The 8421-nt window shown below is 32.6% G+C and overlaps 1 pseudogene; it reads right to left on the bottom strand.

The window, feature by feature from the left end:
* Nucleotides 1-7155: 7155 nt before the first annotated feature.
* LOC105098902 (large ribosomal subunit protein eL42-like) lies at nucleotides 7156-7570 on the bottom strand (annotated as a pseudogene).
* Nucleotides 7571-8421: the final 851 nt, after the last annotated feature.

Raw genomic sequence — 8421 nt, 5'->3', positions numbered from 1 at the left:
ACTGAGAAATGTCCTGATAATGAGTGAGTCTAATTATCAAGTTTCAAATACTGCCTGCAGGGCTGGTTTTAGCTTTAATAAGGAATACCTCACTTGAGAATCAAGTTCATTTTCTTCTTTGATAAAGAAGGCTTTGCTAGATTAAAAATACATACCCTTTGGAGATTGGTAAAACTTGAGACAAAATACTCATTCTGTTAGATGATCTTTATAAAATCATATGATCCAGGATTTCAGGGGTTTTATATCTGTAAATATATGGGGTGAGAGACAAATTGTAGTTTTCGTACTCTGTGTAAGGGAGAGAAAAATACTGATTGCAGAGAAGCAGTAAGCAAAACCTGATTGCCTAAATTTAATGAACCCACCTGACCCTTGTATCTCAGAAGCTTTGATCCTGGGAGGGATATTGATCTGAGATCTGAGCTTTCTTTCTCAATGACTCATGCAAAATTGCATTCATCTGTTGGGCCTAAAGAAGGGTAATCCCAATGGGGCTTCCTTCTTTAGCTAATACAAAGTTACCTCCTGAAAAGCTGAAGTGCTGTGGCTCCTGGAGGGCACCACCACTGTGTATGTGTTTTAGAGGGTGTGAGGGAGCAAGTAAAATGGATCCCTTATTTGAGAGGCAAATTAAGATGGAAGAGATAGGAAATAGCAAATTAGCTAAGCAGATATTTTTCAAATGTATTAAATTTATTGGTTTTTTTCTTGAATTATACAAGTACTTTTTAAATGAGCTTTTTGAAGTGTAATTTACATATAATAACATTCATCCATTTAAGTTTACAGTTTGATGACCTTTGACAAATATATTCATACCTGTATCCACCACTACAATCTAGATATGAGGTATTTCTATTGCCAGAAATATTTCCATGGTGATTTCATTCAGTCCCTGCCTCCCATCCATATCCCTTGGGAATTGTTGATCTGTCATGTAGTGTTCCATTTTATAGAATTTCATATCAATAAAAGCTTACAAGATGTAGACTTTTGTGCCTGATGTCTTTTATTCAGCATAATAATGTTGAGATTCATCCATCTTGTTAAGTGTATCAGTGGCACATTCGTTTTTAATTCTAAGGAGTATTCCACTGTATTGATATGCAACAGTCTTTGCGTACACTCACCAGTTGATGGACATTTGAGTTGTTCCAGTATTTGACTGGTATGGAAAAAGCTGCCATGGATAGTGATGTACAAGTTTCCTATGGATGTATGTTTTTATTTCTCCTGTGTAAATAAATACCTAAGAGCAGGATTACTGTATTGTTGGTAATTTTTTGTTTTGACTTTATAAGAAACTGCCAAATCTTTGCCAAATGAGCTGTGGCCTTTTTTTTCCATCATCAATAAGTAAGAGTTACCATTGCTCCACGTCCTCACCTAAACTTAATGTTGTCAGCCTTTATGCTTAGCCATTTTAGGGTATGTAGTGGTATTATATTTAATTTTTAATTTACAATTTGCTAATGTGCTTTGTATGTATCATGAATATATCTTCTTTGGTTACATTTCTGTTAAAATTTCTTGCCCAGTTTTAGAAATCAGTGTTTTTATCTTATTACTGAGTTGTAAGGGCTTTTTGATATATATTCTGCATACAAAACTTTGACCAGATAAAAATCTTTGCAATTTTGTTCTTAATCTGTTTGCTTCTTTATTCTTGAAAGTCTTTCAAACATAAGACATTTTAAATTTTGATGTATTCCAATTTATATATTCTTTGTTTTACAATCTTCACTTAGCCTAAGGCCACATAAATTTTCTCATTTTTTTTTTTTAGAAGTTTTATCATTTTAGCTTTACCTTTAGGTCTATGTTCCATTTGAAATCAGTTTTTTGTGTAGTGTGAAGTAAGGTTAAGGTTATTTTACTTTAATTGTTTGCATATGGATGTCCATTTGTTAAAAAGCCTTTTCTCCCATTGAATTACCTCAGTATCATTTTAAAAAAAATAGTTGACCATACACGTATGTATCTTTTTGAATTTTCAGTTCTGTTCTGTTGATCTATTTGTCTGTTTTTATGCCAGTGCCACACTTACTTATTTGCTGTAGCTTTGTAGTAAGTCTTGAAGTCAGGTAAGGTAAGCGTCCCAACTTCTTTCTTCTATTTCAAAATTGTAATGGCTATTCTAGAATATATTCTAGGTTCTTTCTATTTCAGAGTAAAGTTTAGAATCAGTTTCTCAAGTTTTTAAAAAAAAATTACAAAGCTGGCAAGAATTTTATTTGGGGTTATATTGGATCTCACATCAATTTGGGGAGAACTGAACTATAAAATATTGGATCTTCCACAGTAGGGAGAATTATGGCCTCCATGCCCTGTGTCCTCTGGTGTTAGTCCTGTAAATATGTTACATTTCATGACAAAAGGAATTCAGAGATGTAATTCAAGTTACTAATCAATTGACCTTGATATAGGGAGTCTATTCTGGATTATATGGGAGAGCCAGATGTAATCAATTACACAGGCCATTAAAAACAGAAGGCAGGGGCAGAATTATAATTATTAGAACTCTAAATGTTCATTTTTCAACCCAATATAAAAAAGAACAAGGTGAGGAAAAGTATCTGTGCGCTGATTTTAATGTAAAGGTTTTATCTATTTAATTTAAGGCCTTGTATTGGGTTAAGCAGCAAATTTTGCAGAACAATTAGTGGCTGTTGTTGTTGTTGTTGTTGTTGTTGTTGTTGTTGTTGTTGTTGTTGATACAAACAGTGAAAAGGACACATCATTTCTGTGTTTGGTGTTTTTTTCACCCAAATCCATAACCTCACTGCAATCTTGGGAAAACACCAGAAAAACCTGAATTGAGGTCATTCTGTAAAGTAACTAACTAGGATTTTCAGTAGTCTCAAGGTCATTAAAGATAAGGAAACAATGAGGACCTGTTGCAGGCTGGAAGAGATGAACGAGAAATAACACTATAATGTGGAACAGAAAAGGGATATCAGTGGAAAACTGACTAATAAGGTCGATGGTTTAGTTAATGATATACAATACAAATGTTACTTTCCCATTTTTGATCGTTGTACCATGATAATATAAGATGTTAACATTAGGGGAAACTGGGCAAAGGATATAATGGGATATTTTATAACATTTTTGAAAGTCTGAAGTTACTTGAAATGAAAAAATATGTATATACTAAAGGAATAAAATATCCAGCACTTAGTAAGTTCTGATGGTGTAAGTATATGACAGGTAATCTTTGAATGGGTCATGGTCTATCAAGATTTGACTACAGGAAAGGGTGCCAGCCCTTACGGGCTGAGGATGAGAAACCTAGATGTGATCATCCAGCACAGAAGGGTCAAAGCAGTACATAAAAGGAATTTTTATGTCTCAATTTCATGTTTACCAAGTACCACCTCTACTTGAGTGAGCTCAAGTGTAGCTCACCTGAAGAACAAATCTGTGCCAACAGGTTGGTCCATCCCGCAAAGGAGAAATACATTTTCTTAAGCCTTTCTGTGAAGCCAATGTCTTAACTAAAAGGAATAACCTTACCATAATGGAGTTTAAGTATCATTACAGATCATTCTATCCAAAATTTGGAGGCAGATAAGTCCTTGGAACTATTCTTAATTTGTTCTGTTGTAGGTGGCTGCTGCTTCTGCTTCGTCTATATCAGGAAGTCTGGATTAATCTTTCTATTCTGACTGCTGTCTTATTAAATATCTGATATTTTTCTTTATGCTTTTACATTTTTTCTCTCTAGCATTGTTTTTACATCTTCTGTATGATTAAAGAAATGTTCTTGTTTAGTTCAGTTATTAGAAGCCCTAGAAATGTGCCTTTGTGAAGTGAGCCAGCTACAATTTGGTACACTGTATTACCATGGGCTTTAGCAGTTAGATTGTGGGACCGACCACTTACAATTGTTTCTGCTGGAATTTTGTGATTTGTAATACCTGAAGGGCACAGTGATAGTTTTGTACAGTCTTTATTTCTTAAAAATAATCTAAGAAATCACAGACTACTGAAATGCATTGTGATTGAGAGAAATGGAAGAAAGGTATGAGGAGAAGAAATAAATGTCCTTTTTTAATACAAAGGAAATATTCTGCTAGTGTTATTTTAAGAAGGCAAACATTTTCAAATATAAGCCTGAATTCAACTAAGAGACTTCTCTGTTTTGGTATATACATATATCCCTACTCTACATTTCTTCTGAATGCTGCAGGTACTTTATTTTTTCTAACGACTAGCTAAAGTGAACGTTTGTTTGACAGTTTCATCACCAGTGGAAAAAGTCTGAAAATGGCATTCTTACAGCTCTCTGAAAGGCAAGATAGCAGGCACTCTGTGGACTACTCCACAAAATAGTACCAAATACACATTTAGTTGATTAAATGTAATGAGAAACCAAAAGTTACATTATATTTTAAATTCTCAGAAAATGCATGAAATTGTACACGGGAATATCTGTGATCTCTTTCTCTCCTTTCTCTATGGCTCTCACACACACGGACACAGTTTTAGTTTTGTTTGTTAAAAGTCTCATCTCAGTAATGTAAATGCAATTTAATGTTAAAAATTAACAATATGAATCATATTTTTGACTAGAGTTTAAAGATTGCATATTTTCTCTGTATAAACAGATAAAAAATTTCAGAACTTTTAGTAAATGTTTATTATTAAAATCTGCATGCAAATATGAATAGATGAGAACATTATTTGATAAAGATTATCTACCATAAGCTTAAGGCAAATATATTTAATGGAGGAGAATTAATATACTTTCCCTTTAAGATAAGGTACAAGGCAAAAATGCTTGTTATTGCCATCACTGATTGATATAGTCATGTAACCTTGCCACAAATATTACAATGAGAAAAGGAAATACGTTGATTGGAAGAAAAGTAACTCATTTTTGTAAGTAATATGAGCATTTAGATATAAGAACCCCTATGGAATCAACATGCAAATTATTATAATAAAAGTGTTCATAGAGGAACAAAAATCAACAATTTTTCCATACCTGGAATAGCTGACTAAGGTATTATTTCTATTATGAATGAAATATATTCTTTTTACTGTATATTCTTGCCTGTGTAATCAATGTTACATAAGGAGACGTTAGAGATAATGAGGAAGAAGAAGTATATGAAGAATGATTGGTGATGATTGAGAACTTTCCAAAACTGTCAAAGGACCTCAATCCACAAACAAAAGAAGCACTATAAACCTCAGGAAGTATATCAAAATGACACCTGCACCCCCAATGTTCATAGCAGCACTATTTACAATAGCCAAGACATGGAAACAGCCTAAATGTCCATCAACAGATGACTGGATAAAGAAGATGTGGTATATTTATACAATGGAATACTACTCGGCCATAAAAAAGAATAAAATAATGCCATTTGCAGCAACATGGTTGGACCTGGAGGTCTTCACTCTAAGTGAAGTAAGCCAGAAAGAGAAAGAAAAATAACATATGATATCACTTTTATGTGGAGTCTAAAAAAAAAAACAAAACCACAAACAGAGCATAAATACAAAACAGAAATAGATTCATAGACATAGAATACAAACTTGTGGTTGCCAAGGGGGTGGAGAGTGGGAAGGGATAGACTGGGATTTCAAAATTGTAGAATAGATAAACAAGATTATACTGTATAGCACAGGGAAGTATATACAAGATCTTATGGTAGCTCACAGAGAAAAAAATGTGACAATGAACATATATATGTTCAAGTATAACTGAAAAATTGTGCTCTACACTGGAATTTGACACAACATTGTAAAGTGATTATAAATCAATAAGAAATGTTAAAAAAAGGAAAAAAACCTCTGGAAGTATAAATACAAAAAAATTGAAACCAAGTTACATTGTAGTAAGACTGCTGAAAATAAAATGCAAGGTGAAAATCTTTAAAGAAGTTCAGTAAAAAAAAGACATGATATTATTAAGAACAACAAAATGACTGAGAACTTCTCAACAACAACAAAAAAGGAATAAGAAGACAGGGAATAATACATTTAATGTAAAAATAAAATAATTGCAAATTTAAAATTCTATGATGTATTGAATTTATCCCTCATGTATTGAAGTGAATTAAATATATTTTTAGAAAACCAAAATGAGATAATTTATCATCAGCAGGCCTGCACTAAATTTAAAAAGTAGTATTTAGGCTTATGGAAAATTATTCCACATTGCAGTTTGGAGGTGCACATTGTTAAAAAGGTTAAATCTAAATGAATATTCTCAGTATAAAACTACAAAACATTATCATCATTAAAAACAACAGTGTTTCCTTAAATACATATATATATGTATCTATAAATACATATGTATCTATATCTATATAGATATATGTATATCTATATCTATCTATATCTATCTATATATAGATATATGTATCTATAGATACATATAAAGTATGCAGAATTCAGAAAGGGATGAGTGATATTAAAGTAGTCTAAGTTCTTTATATCATTTGAAGTTTGATAAAAATAGTAATTAATATTGGATTTTAAATCATGTCTTCAGGTTGTAGTCTTTAGGGAAAACATTAAACAGGAATGAAAGAATGTGTAACTAACAAATTAAAAGAATGGTAAAATGTTATAATAATATATAATAATGTTATTATAAAATGTTATAATAAAACAATTTTAAAAGTTCAGGAAAAGAGAAAATAAGTTACATAAGAGAGGTGAGACAAAGAGCACGCACATTGTACAATGGTAGATTTTAAATCAAATATATCAGTTATTCCATTAAATAGCTTAGTTTCCTAGTTACAAACAAATTCAGTTTTGATAAAAAACTAGAGACACCCTTTAAATAAAATGACAAATAGATTGAAGGGCAAAATATGAAAAATACCAAAACCAACAAAAAGAAATCTGTTCTAACTGCAATCATATGACAAAAATAGACATAAAAATAGAAGCATTATTAGAGTTTAAAGAGAATTATTTCATAAGGATAGAGTCTCAAAATACCAGGAATATATACAAATTCTAACTTTGTATAAACCTAATGAAATAATCAAAATATACAAAGCAAAGGCTAACAGAACTAAAGGAATAATTAATCTATAGTCCTACATGGAGACTTTAACATGGATTTCATAGTAAATTTAGAACAAAATGACAGAAAAGATATTTTTTTGAGTAAGAATATCACTGTATTTATTTTCATACAGGCAGTTTTTCTACAGCTTCAACATTTTCCTCTCAAAATTCAAAGAACAAAAGATTCCCAAAACTTAGAACTGGATCACCTGGCCCTTTCTCTTCTTATTTCCTCCCAGTTCAAAATGCTTGCATCTCTTAAGAGCCAGCATCCTCTTGGATCTGCAGTTGGGCTCAACACATTCAAGTCTCATCACGATCTTCTTTGTGGTTTTAGCCTTCTTCCGGAAAATTGGCTTTGCCCGCCGTAGCCACTCTGCTTCCAATCATAGCGCCTCTTTCCCTGGGCATACAGGGAATCCTTGCCCTACTTATACTGGGTCACTTTGTGAGGCTGATGCTTTCCACACTTCTTACAGAAAGTTCTTCGGGTTTTAGGTACTTTGACCATCTTTGCGGTAGAGCTGCCTTTACGATGAGCTCTGGTCCAGCTCGGGTCCTGGGCACTGGGGGCTTCAACAGGGACCGCTACCGCCCGGCACTCGGCTTACCGGGAAGCTCGGCGTCCACGTTCCTCGGAAAAGATAATTTAATATAGAAAAACAACAGTTAGCAAATTTGACTTTGACAGAAGGAAGGAAATGCTCAAAATAAAGACATAGTAAAATATAAAGCAAATATACAATAGAAAATAAAGCCAGACATTGGATCGTTTATAATATGTCTGATTGTTTTCACTTTGTCAAGACCAATCAAGAAAAAAAAAGTTAGGATACAAATAACCAATGTTTGGAATGAAGAGGGGGTGCTACTTCAGATTCTATGGATTATTATAAAGACATTAGCAGGGTAATTTGAACAACTTTATAAAAATAAAATTTTTAACTAGAAGAAAGGAGAAAGTTTCTTTAGAAATACATGTGAATAAATGAAACAAGAGGACATGGAAGTCTGAATAATTCTCTATCTATTAATGATTTTGATGTCATAATTTGAATATCTAATGGAAACGTTTCCCAGTTAGTTTCTGTTTATGCATAGAATAAAATGATGTGTCCCTTTGAGAACTAGTGCAAATGCCGGCTAATTTTTTTTTTTTCAAATATGCTTACAGTCATCAGAGAACAGGGGATAAGATTCTGTTCAAGGTTGAAACATAACAAGTTAAGCTGAAGATCTGTAGTCATTCAATCATTTTTCCCCTAGTAGCATTTGCCAATTTCAAATTAGGGAAGAGGTTAAGAAATAGAAAGCTGAGAAGAGACTGAAAGCAGAAGCCAGCAGAACTTTTAGGAGTCTTAGCAATGGAGCAACAAAATA

This window comes from Camelus dromedarius, chromosome X (assembly GCF_036321535.1).
Source record: "Camelus dromedarius isolate mCamDro1 chromosome X, mCamDro1.pat, whole genome shotgun sequence".
Taxonomy (NCBI): Eukaryota; Metazoa; Chordata; class Mammalia; order Artiodactyla; family Camelidae; genus Camelus; species Camelus dromedarius.
The sequence above is the reverse complement of the archived record's forward strand: the minus strand, read 5'-3'. Positions and strand labels throughout refer to the sequence as shown.